Source organism: Schistocerca nitens, chromosome 12 (assembly GCF_023898315.1).
Source record: "Schistocerca nitens isolate TAMUIC-IGC-003100 chromosome 12, iqSchNite1.1, whole genome shotgun sequence".
Taxonomy (NCBI): domain Eukaryota; kingdom Metazoa; phylum Arthropoda; class Insecta; order Orthoptera; family Acrididae; genus Schistocerca; species Schistocerca nitens.
Genome location: NC_064625.1, coordinates 155,125,792 through 155,148,035, shown reverse-complemented (window position 1 = coordinate 155,148,035; position 22,244 = coordinate 155,125,792). Strand labels below are relative to the sequence as shown.

The 22,244-nt window shown below is 40.1% G+C and overlaps 1 protein-coding gene across 1 annotated transcript in view; it reads right to left on the bottom strand.

Moving 5' to 3' along the window:
• LOC126215376 (intermembrane lipid transfer protein Vps13) overlaps window positions 1-22,244 on the bottom strand; it is a 442,186-nt gene that overhangs the window by 234,943 nt on the left and 184,999 nt on the right. The window lies entirely within an intron of this gene.

The following is a 22,244-nucleotide window of genomic DNA, read 5'->3' as shown; positions in this document are numbered from 1 at the left end:
AGGGTACAGAATTATTAGGAAAGTAAATTAGACTATTCACATGAGCACTAGAAGTGCAAAGTTATCTGTACCCTCACTTTCGTACATAAATGAGCAAGCATGTCTATAATTAATATTATTATTCTGTTTATGATATTTAAATTATGTGCTAAAGAGGCATTTTAATAGACAGGGCATTTTGTATTAGGGTAAATACACTATGTGACACCACCAAAAATGTATATTTTTCACATTAAGTGCATTGTGCTGCCACCTACTGCCAAGTACAAGTACTCCATATCAGTAACCTCAGTAGTCATTAGACATCATGAGAGAGCACAGACTCCTGAATATTTCTATGTCCACTGTTTCCAAAGTGATAGTGAAGTGGAAATATGAAGGAACATGCACAGCACAACATCATACAAGCTAGCCTCACCTCTTGGTTGACAGAGATTGCCGACAGTTGAAGAGGGCCATAATGTGTAATAGGCAGACATCTATCCAGACCATCACACAGGAATTCCAAACTGCATCAGCATCCACTGCAAGTACTATGACAGTTAGGCGAGAGGTGAGAAAGCTCGGATTTCATGGTCGAGTGGCTGCTCAAAGCCACATACCACACCAGTAAATACCAAACGATGCTTCGCTTGATGTAAGGAGCATAGACATTAAACAACTGAAGAGTGGAAAAATGCTGTGTGGAGTGACGAATCACGGTACAAAATGTGACGTCACATGCCAGCACGTGTAGTGCCAACAGTAAAATTCGAAGGTGGTGGTGTTATGGCGTGGTTGTGTTTTTCACGGAGGGGACCCCTTGTTGTTTTGCGTGGCACTATCGCAGCACAGGCCTACATCGATATTTTAAGCACCATCTAGCTTCCCACTGTTGAAGAGCAATTCTGGGATGGCAACTGCATCTTTCAACATGATCGAGCACCTATTCATAATGCACAGCCTGTGGCGGAGTGGTTACTCAATAATAACATCCCTGTAATGGACTGGGTTGCACGGAGTCCTGACCTGAATCGTATAGAACACCTTTGGGGTGTTTTGGAACACCAACTTCATGCCAGGCCTCACCGACCGACATCAATACCTCTTCTCAGTGCAGCACTACGTGAAGAATGGGCTGCCATTCTCCTGAAACCTTCCAGCACCTGACTGAATGTATGTCTGCGAGAGTGGACGCTGTCATCAAGGCTAAGGATGGCCGAACACCGTATTGAATTCCAGCATTACCGATGGAGGGTGTCATGAACTTTGAAGTCATTTACAGGCAGGTGTTGTAATATTAGTAATTTTCACCTCACAAACATTGATATACACTCAATAGTAAATGCCTGATGGCCTAAAGTTATCGAACAATTGTAAAGTAAAAGAAATGAACTATCGCATAGCAGCGACAGAGTCTATTATTCTTTATCTTTGCCGTTCTTGCACGGTGCCTGTAAATCTCTATGTACATGTATCGATTAATGGTATAAAAAAGAATTCTGTTGTTTCAAGACAAATGAGGCTTTTGGCGCCTCACCTTTTACTGTTTGTAGTCTATGAAAGGCGGACGTGGACTTGCTGCGTTCCGCAACTGTATTTTATATTTTATGTGAAAATATTGAGTGAATATGCTAACTGTTATTTTTTCCAATCAGAAAACATGTAGTTTCTTGTAACTGATTACGAAAAGACAGCATCAAGAGGACATTTTGACAGTTATGTATAAAGTATTTAACCACAATGGTCATCTATTGTAATTTAATATGAAAAGTTATGTAGCATTAAAAAAAAACGTGTGTTAAAGATAAGTGTGCTTATTTTAGTAAATTAACCTTGATGATTTCCATCTCCTTATTTACCTGAAGGATAATTATTTTGTGTTACTTCATCACCAGAAATTACGATCACGCTGATGGGCCGAACGCAGCATGAGGCAGAAGGAACATTATCGTTTTCCTATTATTTCTGAACCAACTTTTTTTGTGTAGTGTTGCATTTCTTTTAAAGTCTATAAATCTTCTGGTCCCTTAGTGTTGATCCGGGTATGACTACATCGCGACTATTAAAATGCACAGAAATGATAATGTTCCTTCCGAATGATCTCAAATATATATCAATATGCTGCTCTTATTCAGGTATTTAATGCTCAACCTATGTTATTATAATAGTGTAATCAATCCCCGAGTCTGTTGCCAAGTGGCCCATCAAAATATTCACTTTTTCGACATTAAAAAAAAAAAGTAAGAATTCTTTTTATATTTGTCCCCCAAGAGCAACGCTACAGTGTCTGGATACTTTTGATCACATAGTATATTTGTTTTGTCTTGTATTATTTGTTTCATGTACTCCTTCAGTGTTGTGTGGTGGTTTGAGTTCAACAGCAAGTGCAGCATGGAGCTGCTCATGGGAACGCCTCAGAACATTATTAGACAAGAGTAGCCCGTGAAGACGTAACTAGTAATGGATCACATGGTGTAGAACTTTGTGTAACTTCATTCACTGTGAATGAAATCTCCATTCTTATCTGCAAATGTTTATGTAACAAATATTCATGCTCATATGAAAACTTTAAAGTTATAACAGTATAAAAAGAAGAATTCTTAAATAATACAGCAAGGTGAAACTTACACCAGAATTATTAATATTTCTGCCATCTGGAACGCTCTCAATATGTCTACCACGGTCTCTCTTGAAGTTTCAACTGAAGTAATTATTGTTGTTTAAGCTGCTATCATTACCCAGTTATGACAGTGTCATTATATTGCATTCAAAATGCAGGGTAGATGTACTGATGAAAATGTCCCTTCCCTAGTTTTCTACGCAATTATGTTTGCATCTTGTTTCTGTCATATTAGCAGTTGCCTCATGTCAGAGTCATTCCTGTTTCATTTGCAGTAACAGAGGACAGTTTTGTGGTGTTACTGAAAGCCGCTACAAAGCTCCCTGCAACCTCATCTAAATTATTCCACACATTATAATGTTTGCTTCACACTCTAACTTATGTTTGTTTACGATATAAGTGGTGATCAAAACATATTCATTTGAAGGTTGTAGAGTCCAGAATTGCAATGCCAATTGGCCAAAATTATTGGGAGCATTGAGGTAATCATCCCTCCAACACATCAAGTTGAAGATACTTATCTGGTAAAACACCGTGTCCTATTACATGAAGAAGTCCATAAGTGCCTGCTGCACTTCCTTGTCTGCAGGAATCGAACCTTTAAAACCCTTTTTAAGGGACCGAAGATGTGATAATTGTAATGGTTCTTTATTTACGTGACCATTTCGGCACTCCAACCCCAGTTCTCGATACCAGTAATATCTTATTACTTTTCTGCGAAGTGAAAGACATTTTTGTGACAATATTCACATTTGGTTTTATTAATGTATAGGTACTCCGATGTATCGATATATTATAGTGATATGGTTCTTGTGTGTATTCATTTCCGTGAGACTGTCATAATCTTTGATTTACTTGTAATCATTTTGGCGTGAATGTGCACAGAGCAGTCTTTGTTTCACTTTGCAGAAGTTATGCTGTTATTTCGCTTTGTAAAAGAACAGTCAAGTATTGTGTTTGGTTAAATTGGAAATTAAAAATGTGAAGATTGATACAAAACTGTTTTCTTGATGATGTGACAATTAAGAAGAAGTATATGTGAATTTACAAAAAGTTTGTTAAAAAATGTGTATCTTGAACACCAAGTCAAAAATTATTTCTACTATGCCATTGTTCCGATCTGGGATTGTTTGATCATCAAGAATTTCCTGAAAAACGCATCTGTTAGGTCTTCAAATATTGCTAAAATACAGATCCGGACCTTCTAGCAGCCCAAGTGGAATCTCCCTAGAATCAACAAGATGAGCCATAATGACTTCGACAAAATCTACGAGGGAATCCATTCAAGATAAGTGCCAAATTAATGACTTCTTTACAGTGACCTCATTATTTCGATTCTGACGACACCATCCACAGTCAATAGTTTTGTCATTGCCCGATAAAGCGAACATATGCTGCGTGATTTCTAATATACTTTGCAAGTGGTGGTATTGTTAGATAATCACATGGGGATAGATCAGAACTATAGGGTGGGTGCTCGAGTGTGTCCCACTTGAGTTGGTGCAACTTTCACGCTGCAGCATTTGCGATGTGGGGGTGCGTGTTATCATGAAGTAGCAGCACCCTTCATCAACAATTTCCACGATGGTGGTTTTTCATAGACACGCTACCCCACACACATTCTTCATTCTCTGACGGATATCTACTAGTGTTCGTCCTTTCGCAGTCAAGAAGAGAATAATAGCATGTATTCTCTAGTCGGCTGCCAAAGTATTGTTGTTGGGGTCTTCAGTCCAGAGACTGGTTTGATGCAGCTCTTCATGCTACTCTATCCTGTGCAAGTTGCTTCATCTCCCAGTACCTACTGCAGCCTACATCCTTCTGAATCTGCTTAGTGTATTCATCTCTTGGTCTCCCTCTACAATTTTTACCCTCCACGCTGCCCTCCCATACTAAATTGGTGATCCCTTGATGCCTCAGAATATGCCCTACCAACCGATCCCTTCTTCTAGTCAAGATGCGACACAAATTTCTCTTCTCCCCAATTCTTTTCAATATCTCCTCATTAGTTATGTGATCTACCCATCTAATCTTCAGCATTCTTCTGTAGCACCACAATTCAAAAGCTTCTATTCTCTTCTTGTCTGAACTATTTATCGTCCATGTTTCACTTCCATATACGGCTACACTCCATACAAATACTTTCAGAAATGACTTCCTGACACTTAAATCTATACTCGATGTTAACAAACTTCTCTTCTTCAGAAACGCTTTCCTTGCCATTGCTAGTCTACATTTTATATCCTCTCTACTTTGACCATCATCAGTTATTTTGCTCCCCAAATAGCAGAACTCCTTTACTACTTTAAGTGTCTCATTTCCTAATCTAATTCCCACAGCATCACCCGATTTAATTTGATTAAATTCCATTATCCTCGTTTTGCTTTTGTTGATGTTTATCTTATACCCTCCTATCAAGACACTGTCCATTCCGTTCAACTGCTCTTCCAGGTCCTTTGCTGTCTCTGACAGAATTACAATGTCATCGGCGAACATCAAAGTTTTTATTTCTTCTCCATGGATTTTAATACCTACTCCGAATTTTTCTTTTGTTTCCTTTACTGCTTGCTCAGTATACAGATTGAATAACATCGGGGAGAGGCTACAACCCTGTCTCACTCCCTTCCCAACCACTGCTTCCCTTTCATGCCCCTCGACTCTTGTAACTGCCATCTGCTTTCTGTGCAAATTGTAAATAGCCTTTCGTTCCCTGTATTTTACCCCTCCCACCTTCAGAATTTGAAATTGAGTATTCCAGTCGACATCGTCAAAAGCTTTCTCTAAGTCTACAAATGCGAGAAACGTAGGTTTGCTTTTCCTTAATCTATTTTCTAAAGTAAGTCGTAGGGTCAGTATTGTCTTACGTGTTCCAACATTTCTACGGAATCCAAACTGATCTTCCCCAAGGTCAGCTTCTACCAGTTTTTCCATTCGTCTGTAAAGAATTCATGTTAGTATTTTGCAGCCGTGGTTTATTAAACTGATAGTTCGGTAATTTTCACATCTGTCAACACCTGCTTTCTTTGGGACTGGAATAATTATGTTGTTCTTGAAGTCTGAGGGTATTTCGCCTGTCTCACACACCTTGCTCATCAGATGGTAGAGTTGCCGAAGTATTAAGTTCATTATTGTTCACGTTCCTGCATTTCCAGCGAGTTCATCAGAAATACATAAATGCCACACTTGCTTACTTGTCAGTGCTTACATACCCACATTGGAGTTGCACTCTATTGCATAAAAGCTGGAGCAATGTCCTCAAAAGCAAACTTTTTGACCACCCCTTATATACATCACAAATATTGTTAAACATAAAAATCAGTGATTCTCTCACCATTCGTCTCAAATATATTTGCAAGTACACAATACAATGTGTATTACATGAATGAATGTAACACCTCAATATGCTTCAACTTTGGTAACGGAACTGTACATCTAACTTTAAGTAGTGTGTAATACATGATACCTTGCAAAATGACTTCCTTCAACTTCTGGATGTTATGGAAATATTCTGGATAAAATTCCATAAAATCCCTTTAATTATTTATGACAGAAATTTTTAATCTATGGAATGTATCAAGATTATGATAGGCTATATTATATTAAAATGTGGTCATAGCTGGCTACTTTGTTTGCATCCAATCGAATTTAAATAAAAGACTCAACTTCAGTAGACCAAAATTCTACCATTAGAGCTCCAGAGTTACAAGGTTTACAAGATTTTAATATGTTCAGTTAAAAGACTCGGGGAAGTGGGTAAGTGACTAGCAGACACAGATCTCATTTCTCTTACCCGCACAGACCCGTAACTATGAGTGAATTATGAATGCCATCCACAAAGTAAAGAATGTTCCGCTATTTCAAGATATTCTTTACAAAGAACACGGAAGTTGAATATACACATGGTGTATATAAAGTCCGGGAACACTTTCAATTATTTATTGCACAAGAAGCAAACATTGTACAGATATCATACATATGTCATTTTGAAGAGAAGCCCTGAAAGTTTTTTTTGTTGTTTCCCCCCCATGTATACTGCCACAGCGTAGTTCGGTAATTTGCCAATAGTCAGTGCTAGTCGCAAACAGGGCAAGTTCAGGTGAGGAGCGAGCTTTCTGTGTTCTAGAGTTTGACAAAAGGAAGTGTGTTACAGCTGTTAAAATGGCTCTGAGCATTATGGGACTCAACATCTGAGGTCATCAATCCGCTAGAACTTAGAACTACTTAAACCTAACTAACCTAAGGACATCACACACATCCATGCCCGAGACAGGATTCGAACCTGCGGCCGTAGCAGTCACACAGTTCTAGACTGAAGCACCTAGAACTGCTTGGCCACAGCGGCCGGCGTGCTGCAGCTATCCAGCAGATGATTACAATCAAGTACGGTAAGAAGCCACCAACACGGAAGGCAATTTACCACTGGCACAACACAGACCGGCAAAGACAAGCATTTTGAGTTTTGTTCGCAGCAGCAACAATTGAATGAGGATGGGGATGGCGTTGTTGATCGCTTAATTTTTAGAGACGAAGCCACTTTCCACACTAATGCGAAAATAAACACGCATAATTCTCGAATCTGAGGTACAAAGCATCCACACCAACGTACTGAATTCGAACTCGATTCCCCAAAGGTAAATGTTTTTTTTTTTCCTCGTCACGTTGAAAACTGAATGGGCCATTCTCCTTCGTCCAGAGCACTGTCACTAATATTCCTCCTCGGACATGTTGCAGCAGTGACTGATGCCCCAAATGCAGTCACACTCTCCGTTCATCTTTCAGCAGGATGGGGCTCCACCCCATTTTCATCGTGAGGTTCGTGGGTACCTGAACACTGAGCTGCCTCACTGACGGATTGGCTGTGCTACAGAAGGGGACAGCTGTTTCACGAAATGGCTTTCCCGGTCACCAGATCTCACTCCGTGTGACTTTTTTCTGGGGGGACACATTAAAGATCTGGTGTATGTACCGCCTCTACCACGTGATGTAACAGAGCTTTGGGAGAGAATACGGGAAGCGACTGCCACAGTTGACAATGCCATGCTGGGACGGGTACGGCAAGAACTCAATTACGGTATTGACATCTGCCGCACTTACGGTTCGCATATCGAATGTTTGTAAAAAAACTTTCCAAGTTTCTCTTCAAAATGCAATATGTATGACATCTGTACAATGTTTAGTTCTTGTGTAATAAATAACTGAAATGTTCCCGGACTTTATGTACACCCTGTGTGTTTTGACACATACTTTGTCTACTTTTTACATAATTGCCTTTGACATTAAGGCACTTGTCGTACCTTGGCACCAGTTTGTGTGTACACTCTTCGTATAATTTGGTCACCTAGCTATTCAACCAGGTCACACAGCAAGGTGCTCCTTCAGTTTTGGAAATGGGAAGAAGTCCAATGTTGCCACATCTGGATTGTAGGGAGGATGCTCGAACATACATCACTACTGATGTGCTGTGGGGCACAAGATCAATGAGTAGGGCCCTTTCACTGCCCCAGGACAAAGAAGCCACTAGTTTTTGAGTCAATGCAGTTTGTTCCAATAGCACAGATTCTGTGGCAACTGGGGGCAATGCACTCTATAAGATGTCATTTCATTATGGGGGCGGGGAGGGGGGGGGGATGCTAGGAGAAACCTCTGTTTCAGCTCCTATAACAGTCTGGTCAGTGAATGTGTTATCATCCCTTCTGTAATGCTCCAAGAATGCTAATGTAGCACCCATGCTCAACAGCTTCCCAATCACCCGTGAGCACATGTGGCACCCACAGTGCACAGATTGTGTGTTACCTTAACTGCTGAGTGACAGTTTCATGCCCTGATCTCTTCTTCAATTCTCCCTTTTTTAAACATGCTCCACTTTTAGACACTGGCTGTATTCATTGCTCTGTGCCATAAAAGATAACAGGTCTGTGGTGAATGTCACAGGGTCTAGCATTATCTACCTGAAGGAAATAAACAAAACCTCATCCCTCACAGTCAGTTGGATTTGGCCACAGCTATCTCTGCATTTACCATGTGATAAGGTCTGACGTATGATCATGTCCGCATCAGAATGAACACCAGAAACTTTACAGTGGTTGCCACGAGACAGGTGTGCAGATTGTATGTGCAAACATTATTTACTTGATGGATGGCCCTCTTATCATTGGGAGTCTTACTATTTAGCTTGACTACTCAAAATAATATGAATACTATGTCATTTTTATACTACACTTTCCCCACCCACATCCTACCACTATAAATGAAATGTCATCAGACCATTCATCAATCACCCTAAAAGCTCCAAAAATGGTGGATTTGATACTAATGCCAGTTATTTTCAATTATTTTTTACCTGTCATTGCCAACTTGTTGCTACTCACACACTCAGAGGTTAACAATATCCAGACAGCCTCCTACCAGTAACAGTGTGTCATTTAACTGTTCAGCATCTGCTGTAGGCTGACGTTTAAAGTTACGGAATTAATCCAAATGAACAGAAAGATCCATTCAATGAGAAAGAAAACCAAAAAAGAATATTTTTACTTTTACTTTTATAAAATATAAAATTTGCTATTAGTGCCCCGAGCATAAATGTGCCGTGTCACCGAATAATTACTGTGAGACAATACATTAAATTGCACTATAGACTGTTGCACATTGGCATTATTTGAGCTTTTTCCACGAGCACTAGTGACACGGCTACACCGAAAGTCATTTCTGAATAATAAACAAAAGTTATTATAACACACAGTTGATAAATACATCAACTGTAATGTATAACAGCTGTACTTATAGCAAGAATGCAGTTGCAAATCAAAGAAAATTAAGTTTGATCCTTCTCATTAAATAGTGCTGAAAAGAAAAGTTCATTATTTTAAAATCTGAATGATACAGTCAAGAACCAAGAGGTATCACATCGTGGCTATAAAAAGATGTCGGAAGTATTTTCCTCGAGTACAAAAGAAAAATCCTTGTGCGAGAGCTCGGTACGAAAATACAAGAAACTTTACAGCCTTTTCATGACATGTGGATTCCAAAATTGACTGTCATCAACTGTAATGATTTTTGTACAATACATCTAGCTTTCCAATATAAGTCACACCGTTGTATCATTAAGTGTACTGATAATACACAGCCTAGCAACACTGAAAACTAATGCATCTACTCTAATATTGGTCATATTTTATTATTTTCATGTAGCACAAACCTTCAAACTACCTCTCCACCACTAAATATGCTGGGGATGTATTAATCCCACGGTAATTTAATGAATATGTACTGGCGATTGAAAATTTGTTCCAGATTGTGACTTAACCTCTGATTTCTTACTTTTTTTCCAACAGCTGGTTTAACTGTTAGGCTATCTGAGGACTTCTCAAAACCCAACTCTGGCACCACCGATGTTTGATTCTACGATTTACAGACAATGCTATCAGAGATTCTCCCATGGGGTGTGTGGGGACAGTGTCACTGGCGAAAGACAGTTATTACAGGATCACGGCTTATCCTGTCACAGAAGATAGGCACCGACCAACCAAAATATAACGACCACTGCCCATTGCGAGACTGAATGGTGGTGTTGCAGGAACATGATGTGGTCAGGAAAGAAGACATAAGCAGAGCACAGATGAATGGGTAATCATTCTAGTGACGGTTAGGGTCACAAACGGGGAAATTCAGTGACACGAGCTACTTTGACAAAAGGCAGATTGTTACTGCCAAGCCCAGGGGAACGAGTATCTCGTAAACGGTGAAGCCAGTCGTCAGCATCTACACAAAGTGGTAGAAGGGTGGTCACACCACAAATAGGCCACAAGGTGTCGGATGTCCGTGCCCCTTCACGCAATGTAGTGTTCAGAGGCTTCCCCGATTTGTAAAGCAGGATAGGCAGTAATCTGTGGCAGATCAGATGACAGAGTACAATGTTTCAGAGCACACAGTTCAGCACACACTGTAGAATGTGAGACTCAGCGGCAGACAACCCCTGTCTGTCCTGTGTTGATGCAATGACATCGTCAGTTACAGTTGCAGTGAACACGGAATCATCAAGACCAGATGTGGATTAATGGGAATGTGTCACCTGGTCAGATGACTCCCGATTCCTACGCTTGTGCTTTGATATGCAGTCATCTGAGCGAAAAGCTGCTCAAAACGTGCACCGTGTGTGATGTTCTGTCGGTTCTTCACCGTGATATCGGATGGCAAAGTAAAGCCTGACTGGGAGTACCATTTACTATTATTCAATCTTGTTCACCTTATTATTTCAGCACACTTGCCAACCCCTTCAGATTGAACTTTGTTTCTCTAAGTGCTGCGGTTACTGCTGGATGACAAGAGTACAAATCCAACACCCAATTCTCAAAATAAATATGATGTTTCTGATAAACACAATATCATACACCGTACTCATGTTGAGATTGATTATGCAGTACAAAAGTGTTTAATGATTCAGAAATCGCAATTATATTGATAAGGAGTAAATCAAAGAAATGGTCTGTCCTATTTAACAGATTACACTTATCCCAGTGACATCACAGTCAATATTCATGGCTGTTTTTCCTCTATGGCTTGCACTGTATCTCCAAGGCAGAGTCTGATGATGCAGAATAAACCGCCCAACCAGTAGGAACCTCGATTGCGGAACAAAGTTTATAGTCATCTCGGCTTGCAGATACGTTGTGTCCATCCATTTCAGAAACAAGCACATAAGTACAACGTACAGTATAACCCCACTTTTATGTTCTCGGAATTAATGTTTTCCCGCCATTTACGACATTTTTTTATTGGTCCTGTCAAATTTCCAATGCCCATAATGTTAATTTGCACCTGATTTTGTGTCGACATATTTATAATTTTCCCATGATTTATGCAGTACAAAAAAATGATTGTGGAGAAAAAAATGACACTGGCATGATGTTGGCCACCCAGTAGTGTTTACAAATACTACGTGGTTAAGTTTCTTGACACCAGGGCATTCTACTCAGCGGATTTGAACTGGTAAACATGTAAAAGTTGGAACAATTTGTGCTGTATCTCTCGCCGCTGCCAAGCTCTATTTGGCATGGTGGTTGATGAAAGTAACTTGGTTTGTTTGAATAAATATATCATGACCAACCACAACCATTTCCAAACTGTGTCTACTGTGCAAATGCAGTTTTGTGATTGTTGTGATCATCATGACACCTTTGCTGAACCATATTTAATATCATGCTAAGCATGAAAAAATACGTTACTAGTGCAGTATTTCATTACTTAAATAATGAATGACAGCTGCAGGCTTTCAAAAACATCGATTATAACATATGAAATTGCGTCAAACGTTCCTACTTCCCAGACAGTTATTACTTCGAGTTACATTACAGGTTTTGTTAGATAATAAACCTCCATCAGATACCAAACAAGACCCTGGCAATTCTTTTGATGCCTGTAATGTACATGTATCATGCATAAAGTGCAATGGGGTGTCCTATACGTAACTTTCACAGCTTAAAACGTTATTTCCCACATTTTACATTTTCCCGCATTTTACACCATTTCAGACATGCCAACTTTCAAAAGTGAAAAATCAGGAGAATTTTAGCAGTGTACCACCGTGAATTACAACACATCCCTGATGATTAAAGTTGCAATAATTCAATACCTGTAACAACTCAATTACATTTGCTCTATTATTTACATGTAAATACTAAATAATGGACATATCTGAGCCTTCGGACTGTATACTTTATCATTCAACATGCTGAACAACATGAATGATGAGCTCTGCAGGTTTCTTTGGATTCACACACATTCAAGTGAAGCACTCTCGAGAGAACTAAAGTTCAAAATTACGATCCGAAGAAACAAATTAACGTCTATTAGTTTTCATTTCATAATGCAACCCATATTTGCATGGCATCTTGTATCTGTAAGACACCTTTCCCAAATTTAAATTAATTTTATACAGGATGTACATGTTAGGCTTAGTAAATAATAGGAACAGTTTATCAGTCTGAATTTGTCTGATTACGGTAGTTACTTATTCAGCACACCCGTAGCTGACTTAGCCTTCTTCAAAAATTCTGAACTAAATTTCTGCTGAAAGCACTTGCCTTTTTGAACTGATTTTGAAATTAAAAATTTCTCCAAAGACACTTCTGACAGCATGGACCTGAACTGAGTTTTGGTCTTTGTAACTGTGCTAAAAATTCTCTCACATTCTGCATTACTATGTGGAATTGACAAAATAGCCAGCAACACCTTTGCAGGTTTATCATATTGAAGAACCCCATCAGCCAATTTCATCTGACCTTCCAAGGGCCACTGAACATCAATTCTCCCTGCTGCCAAGTTGGTTTCTTCCAGCTGAAAGTTACAGAACTGAGAGTGGAGAATATCAGCTTTTGTATCTAAGTGTTCACTTTCGCTAGTCAGAATATTAGGAAATCTATTTATGAAAAAGCTAAGGCTGGAAAATGATGCTTTGCCAATTGCATAAATATCTGCAACTTCTGCATGCATTAAAACTTCCATCTTTGAATGGAAATTTGCGTATCATGTAATCACATGATAAGAAACATTTTCTTACAGACTTAAAGAATATAGATTTTTCCTCAGGCTTCCAAGTGGTCACCAAAGCAAAGGTAGAATTCCCTATCATCAGATCACAATCACCCTTTTGATTTGCTGGAGTGTCATAATCTTCATCAATAAGAGAGCTGGAGGTATTAATAATGAGTGGTCACACAAATCTTGCCATCACATTCTTCAATAGTTCCTCCAAAATTGACCTCAATAAGAGGGGCACTTGACTGAAGAGCTACATTTGGGCTCTTAAAGAAAGGCATAAAACTTGAAACGAAAAGGCATAAAGATTTATGTAAATTTGATGCAGAAACATGAACAGTTGTTCCTCACGTGATAAAGCATAGTCCACAGTGTCAATGGTTTTCTGTAAAACTGATAATTGAATTTTTCTTTTAAGTGAGGAGTTTGGTGAAATCTTATCACAGTGCTTGGACTTGTGATATGAAGTAGACATTTACATTTTGAGTGTGTTTTGGAATTTTATAATTCTTCAAAGTTTCCACTTCAGAATCCTTACTTACAATTTCACTCTTGAACAAACTAACCAAAATCCTATCTAAACATCTTTTCAATGATAACCATCGTGTAGGCCCAAGTTTCAGAATTTTCCTCTTTTCTGTGTCATGTTAAGTTTGAAACTTTACAAATTTTTCTTTCCTCTTTGCACTCCTTTCCAAATAATAAAATATGTCAATAATATTTTCGTCACTGTTTAAAGGCAAACATGCCGCGCCCTTCTCAGCAGCAAGATTAATTAGGTGACAAGAACATCCTACAGTGATTAAGTTAGCAAGTTCTTGCTTCAAACATCCTGCCACACCCTTTGCTAGCCCTCCCATTACAGGAGCATTATCAGCAAAAAAAAAAAAAAAAAAAAAAAAAAGCCAGACAGTTTTTTAGTGGAATACGGAATTCCCGTAAAGTTGAAAGTAGATCAGCAATATTAGCTCCAGTGGCATCCCCTTTTAAACTAGGCAATTATGAATTTCACGAAGTTCAGGGCTGAAGAACGATACGATAATAGGATATAACTTAAAGTCCGTTTTATTACTAGCATTGGTAGCAATAGTGAATGGATACGACTGCAAGTGCATAATAATGTTCGCTTTTTCTTCGATGCACATTTCCGTATGGATAGTGGCCGTTTTTGTTCTGTGGCACCCATATCTTATCGCAATTTCAGAATCGGGTAACATTTTGTGAAACAAAGGCCCAGCAGTGTGGTCGGCAAGTTATGCTCTACAATAAATGAGGTAAATAAAGTCTGAACACTGCATCTTATTTCGTCACCATTCTACATGAAAAATAATCGACACCTCCAAGATACACAGCCAACAACTACTGCAGAATACACAAATCATGCAGCAGAACCGAGAACATAATGGTCCTACATTGTAGACAATGGTCTTGTAGCAGTGATGCCAACCTTGGCGCACTGTTTCCCCCTATATTGCACTACAAATTCTCCTAAATGATTTATCGGGTAAGCAAGACGGGAGGGGAGGGGGGGGGGGGTCAGTGAAAGGGAGTCAAGAATGAAATTAGTGGAGCGGTGGGGAGGGGAGGGTAGTAACCCTTAATATTTCCCCCCCTGAAACATTAATTCCTGTAACTCCCCCCCCCCTCCCCCTAGGCAGCTTAATTCCCCCTAAATTTAGGGGGAAATACCCCAACTTGGAAACACAGCCTTGGAGACACAACAACGCTAATCACTTCGCTTGGAACGATTATCGACTACTCCTTGTTCACGATAACTTTACGATTGCACTGGTGCTACCAGAAGCAGAGGAAATCGGCACTAGTTGAAAGATATTCATTTGTCTCCAAACGCTGCCAACGATAAGTTCCTTACTCCCTTATAGAGACGAAGCACGAGCTACTCCTACTACCGCTCCCAACGCACTAATCTTCCAAGTTAACATAGACAAGTAGCAGCCATACCTTGTCATCCACCAATATATCGAAGGCACAGGAGTTTCAAATAGTAACTAAAGTATTTAAACAGCACTGAAACTTGGGAGATAGGTCTTCACAATCGGGAGGTCAGGAGGAAGAACGAAATATCTGGAGTCTCCCACTTAAATCGGGAGAATTGGCAGGTCTGCCATTTTCTTAAAGTCCCTTGAAAAGAGTAAAAGCAGGGTTTCACTGTACATGCAAACAATAGATTATCTAATTCATTACAATAATAAACTTATCATAGTGGCGAACATCATTCAGTATGCATATTATTTTTAATGCATGTAATTCAGTGCACTACTGGATTGTAATTGTGCTATACACACACACACACACGCACACACACACACACACACACACACACACGAAAATGAAGTGTGCCTTTACATATGTACTGGCTATATCATCATATGTGACATGTAGTTTGAGAATTGTGATAAGTGCTTGAAAATGACCACACTTGAAATTAACTAATAGCATGGACAATAAACACACTGCTGGAAAAAAAGTTAGTACACCTTTTTAGTAGTTTACAATCCGCTCAAGGTTTATTGTTTCAACAGTGCATATGGAGCACATGAAGAGATTACATTTACAGGTCAACAGTAAAAGCAGTTCTGAGACATTAGGTTATCAAACCAGCTGAAACACCCATATTACTAGAATGAGATTTTCACTCTGCAGCGAAGTGTGCGCTGATATGAAACTTCCTGGCAGATTAAAACTGTGTGCCGGACCGAGACTCGAACTCGGGACCTTTGCCTTTCGCGGGCATGTGCTCTACCAACTGAGCTACCCAAGCACGACTCACGCCCCGTCCTCACAGCTTTACTTCTGCCAGTACCTCATCTACTACCTACCAGAGTACTTGCCCACGAAAGGCAAAGGCCCCGAGTTCGAGTCTCGGTCCGGCACACAGTTTTAATCTGCCAGGACGTTTCACACCCATATTAGTTTGTGGTGTTGTAGCCTCCTCGGGCGGGCAATGCAGGGCTGACTCTGGCACCCAGTCGATTGTACAGATGGCAAATACTGTCCTGAGATACGTCATGTCACACCCGAAAGAGTCGTCGACTGACGAGTTCTACGAGTCACTTCTCAATCGGAGATGAGTCCAGAGATTGTGCTCGCCAGGGAAGTTGATGCACATCTTGCACAGCACGCTGAGTTTCATGGGCAGTGAGTGGGTTAGAATTATTCTGGTGAAACAACACATTAGCTTCCTACTCCAAGAACAGGTGGTTAGCATCCTCTCCAGAAACACCAACGGTGAACGAAAGTTGTAGCTGGTGTCTCTTGGACAAATGCACTCTGTGAGAGAACGCTCACGAGGTCTACATCATATGTGCAAATAACCATCGATGGCATACAGACAGAACTCGCTTTCATCGCTGTTGAGCATGGAGCAGCAGTCGAGTGCGCGCAGTCGACTGCGAGTGCGCGCAGTCGACTGCGAGTGCGCGCAGTCGACTGCGAGTGCGCGCAGTCGACTGCGAGTGCGCGCAGTCGACTGCGAGTGCGCGCAGTCGACTGCGAGTGCGCGCAGTCGACTGCGAGTGCGCGCAGTCTGTCTCAATGTTCATAACCAATAACCACTTCAGAACAGTTTGTGTTGACATGTCTGGACTCTCAATCCCTCTTATGTGTGGTGTGGCAGCTGTATTATCGGCCACTGCTGCCCTCACATTACGATGATCCTGGCGGGCATCTGTGCCGTGTGGACGTACAGAACTCGTCTGTGGGTGTAAGAATGTTCATGTGACCACCGAGACGAGTATCGTCCAACTTGTGTGACGATTTTTCAAAAGGACCACTGTGCCACTCAGAGGGCCACAATTTGCCCCTTTTCAAACTGACTCAGTCGGCTGTAGGAAGCACGAGTGTGTGTGTGTGTATGTGTGTGTGGCACGGCTGTCTACTTACTTCACACATTTGCACCATACTGAACCTTCCAGCTGTGGGCATTCCCTATCAAGGGTAGAAACAGATGGTGCTGTGCTTTGGTAGCTATGCTGTTGGGGTACAACACTGAAACCATTATCAGCACTGTACCCCCAGGGGGCATATGCTGTCATCGGATCAAAATTGACACCGTCTTTCCAGGTGTATTAACATTATTTTCAGCATATATGACAGCCTGTTTGGGCCACTTTTTTTCCCTTAAAAAGTATAGAGGCTCTGGACCTCCACAAGAACAAAATTCTAGTTTTCTACAGTTTTACCTTTATTAGATTTGTGGTACTCTGAAATTTCGATGAAGGCTTTATTAACTGTCATTTCCTAATTACTTCCCCAACCCTCTTCCCCTCCTCCCGACACCAATCAGGGCAAAGAGAAACATTTGATCCTTCTAACAAAGAAGTTACAGATTAAATGTCCTTATAATTGCCTACAAAGTCTTGCAACCACATACAATGCAGCGAGGCACAGTGTTTCTCGTGCAGCTCTAATGAGACATTACCACGTGGATAGCACGTGCACCAGGAACTGTGCAAGTAAACAATCCAGAGCTGATGTGCAGATCCAGTTAACCAACGAGTAACTCAGACCATCCGAGTAGTGCACTCCCTCAGGTGGTGACGAACAAGTCAGAGCCCGGCCGGAGCAAATGGAGCGACGAGTCATTCGATAGCGGCAGAGTCGGTGCACTCCGAATGGCTGTCACAAAATAAAAGCAAATATGGTTGCTCTCACTTGACAAGAAAGAGAGTAAGCAGACTTCTACTCTCTGCATTGTGGGACTTTACTTGCCTCAGAGATCAGCATTTTCTCTGAAAATACTATTGTGTTCATAATCACAAAATATATTACATTCACACACACAAATGGTGAGCCTTGTCATCTCAGTGGTTGGGTGCCAAGCATCCAGTCAGGGGTGTAGGTTTCTGTCCCAAGTCGATCCTGGGATCTGTAATTTCTTCTTCTTCTTCTTCTTCTTTCACTTATCAATTTTTTTAACTGCAGCAATGATTTGTTAATGTAAAAAATGGTGAGTTGTGCCACGGTTTGGAGCCCATATTATACAGGGTGATCTAATTCTCACGTAAGAATGAGCTACAGGACCTACAAGGAGACCACACACCAATCACATTTTTGTAATTTTTGATCTGTATGGTACGTGAAGATCAGAACCTAAATATCAGTCCCCAAAAGCAGCCAATGTAACTCTAGAAAAAGAAAACCAACTTTTAAGTTTTCTGAGCATGTTTAATATTTTAAAAATACATTAATTTTTTGACAGGTACTGTTGTGCTGAAGTAGGCTGCCCACATGCTGCATAAGGGGCATGGTTCATTTCCCAGCAATAAAAGGTTGGCAACAAAGAATTTAGATGAGTAACAAAAACTGGATGTTTGTATGTGACATGTAATTATAAAGTAGAAGACTTGCACTTTCCATAAAAATGGCAATTTAGTATGTGTTACTCAGCATATATTTTATGGCTAAGTTTCAGTGATGTAGATATTCGAAATGAGCAGAAATAAAAGAACAAAAAAATAATGAGCGAAACAAGACTCAATCCAGTTACTGAGCAATTATGTCGAGAGCACTACTGATTGTTTTTTCAATCTCTATGTAATGCATGCTTCATGAAAAGGCTCACAGAACATGCACCTCTGCTTGAAACTTAGCACTGGCCAGGAACCAAACCCAGGACCACCGTGTGGCCAATGAGCATTCTGACACAGAGCCACACTGTCAGTTGAAAAATTTATCTTACATCAGGGCATTAAACACATTTGGAAAATGAAATGAAATGATAGCATACCAGAGACCTTTCAAGTATGAAACATTATGATGTGTAATGGTAATTGAATTACGTAACCATTGCGGCACCTCACCTCAACCTCTCGATACCAGCAATATTCTACTGTGTTTCTGTAAAGCAGTTAACATATTTCTGAGACAACATTCAGATATGATTTCATTACTGTAGAGGTACTTTGATACATCGATATGTTTATATTGCAATGATATTATTCCTATGTGAATTCTTTCTTTTGTCACTATGATCTTTGACGTACTTGTAACTCTGATTTTTGGGCGCGTAAGCGGTTATTAGAGAGTCAAGTCTTGGTCGTCATGTTCAAAAAGACGCAAATTGTAGTCAATTTATGTAATGTAAATTTTAACAATGAGGAAGATATTTTCAAGTATGTTTTATATTGAGAAGTGATATTGCAACAAAAATAATAAAAAAGGAGTGTAACTTAAATTCGGAGTACTGATTACTCTTTTACATCACCATGCTGCTAACTTGTAAAAGTTTAATCTTCAAGACTGGTTTACGAAACACATCTATAAAACTTTCAAATATCGCAGAATAACACCTAGGCCTCTTTCCATCCGAGCTTGGAATCATAACTACCTAGATTTTCGCCGATTGAGCCACGAGTTCACAACGAGATCAGCGTGGGAAACACGAAAAGATGAGTGCCTAGTTTATCCATTATTTCATGAAAAGACTTTATTAACTGTGCTCTAATGACACCGGCCACATATTATAACTTTGATGTTGCCCGAAAATGCAATATTTAGCAGCGTGAGCAACACTACAAATCATAATTAATTTTTGACCTTTGTTGTGGGAGGGTGGTTAGAGATGTACACACGGAGACTGAAGCGATGAATGAGAATTTGTACCAGGACTGGGATTCGATCCCAGGCCTCCGGCTCACTAGGTAGATACGCTAACCAGTACGCAACCCTGGCACAGTGGCTTTGTGCAGCTACATGGTCTACCACAGCATGCTTCCCTCCTCAATCCAAATTCCCATTCACACCTCAGCTCACTTCGTATTCTCCCTAAGTTAACATCAGGAAACCTCAAAGGGTTGTATCTCACAGCTTTGGCCAACTGATATTTGCAATCTGAATTTCAAGTACCATAAACACAAAAAAAAATTACAAAAAATTTCATTGCAGAGTGGTCTCCTAAAAAATATTGTAAAGAACTGCAGGTTCAAAGAAACCTCCAGTATGAGGGCAGCTTTACTTTTTTTTTTTTTTTTTTTTTTTGTGGTCAAAACTAAACTCAGATGTGCAGCAGTTTTTGGCAACATTTGTTTCATTGGCATTAGGCCATGGGATAAGAGATATTTCGCCGCCTACCATTTCGTCTTCCAATGCTGGACACATCAGCAAGGGCCACAGAAATTCAAAAACACAAAAACAATTTTAGGATAAATGAAGGAGGACTGAGATTTGACAAGTTTTTTGTGGCCCTTGGTACTAAATAAAGCTCCTTAACACATATTTGGGGAGCAAAATAACTGATGATGGTCGAAGTAGAGAGGATATAAAATGTAGACTGGCAATGGCAAGGAAAGCGTTTCTGAAGAAGAGAAATTTGTTGACATCGAATATTGATTTAAGTGTGAGGAAGTTGTTTCTGAAAGTATTTGTATGGAGTGTAGCCATGCATGGAAGTGAAACGTTGTCGGTAAATAGTTTATACAAGAAGAGAATAGTAGCTTTCGAAATGTGGTGCTACAGAAGAATGCTGAAGATTAGAAGGGTAGATCACATAACTAATGAGGAGATATTGAATAGAATTGGGGAGAAGAGGAGTTTGTGGCACAACTTGACTAGAAGAAGGGACCGGTTGGTAGGAGATGTTCTGAGGCATCAAGGGATCACCAGTTTAGTACTGGAGGGCAGCGTGGAGGGTAAAAATCTTAGAGGGAGACCAAGAGATGAATACACTAAGCAGATTCAGAAGGATGTAGGTTGCAGTAGGTACTCCGAGATGAAGGAGCTTGCAAAGGATAGATTAGCATGGAGAGCTGCATCAAACCAGTCTTAGGACTGAAGACCACAACAACAACAATACATGTAGGTGTGGCTCTGTGGTCACAGACAACAGCCTGATGACATCACATTCCAACCATTGCCTTGACATGTATAAACAGCTTGTTTGAGACTGTAACAGCTTTCTGACATTTTACAGCTCGTAATGAAGTCTCCAGCATTAGGAGACGAAATTTTAGATGGAGAAACCTGCCTCACAACAGCACCTATTGCCCGTGAAATAAATATCACCAAAATGCAAACAACAGGCAGGAAAGTTTTCACTGTAGGGTAGCAGCTCTCTATTTCAATGCAAGGCAAAATCACAATTACTTGTGAACTACTGCAAGTTAAAAGTATTAACACTGCTTTTAATTTAAATTCAAATAGGACCTTCACCTCTTCCCATGCCCTTGCAACAGTTTCATTCCCCTAGAAAACAAAATCATGGAACCAAACACATTTCCAAGCATAATTCACTATTACTTATTTGGATATTTCATTCCCTTACATTCAAAAGATAGTAGCAAATTTTTTAAAAAAATCATATTCTCTAAATTCATGAATATTTTAGGTGAAAGAATTGGAAAGGAAAAAGGATGTGTAAGAGATAGGAAGTAAATAATGACTTGCAGCTGCATGCAGCTTTGCTGCAATCCAACAGAGGGTGTTAAACTGGGAATCAAACCCAGATGCTACACATCTCTAGAACTAGTTATCTTAATTACCTCGGTCATCTCTCAGACCCCAATTCCAAAATTCCTGCTCATCACACTAACACCCCCACCTGTTAGCGCCCTACTCACAGAGTTCCGATTTCTGTAGGATTTCTTGTGCTCGTTATGTATCTGCACTGAAACGTGCCACAATGAATTGTGCCCATGGATTTATAGATTTAAATGGTGTCTGTCCTTTGGACATTCTAAGTGTGCAATAGCTATTTGATGGAAGTTTTAGTGTGGGTGTACAACCAGTGTCCGAATTGTTATGGAAGTCTGAAATCTGTGAGTAGAGGGTTAATGGGTGGGAGTAGTAGTGATGAAGCAATTAGGAAGTTGGGAATCGAGAGAAAGTGTGTCCATACTTCTGCACAAAGTCTTAACTGGATGGGAGAAGAGGTTAAGACAACTGTTCTAGAGATGACGAGCATCTGGGTCCGAGTCACAGTATGCTACAAATTTTCAACTTTTGCCGTTGCATTGCCGCAGTCTCCTGTGTGGCTGGATGTCATCATTTCCATCTTCTCTCTTTCCCATCCCATTTTCTTTCCATTCATTTCCACCCCAATTATTCACATCTATGTCCCAGCTCCTTCATTGCGCGTTATGTCTGTTCGACA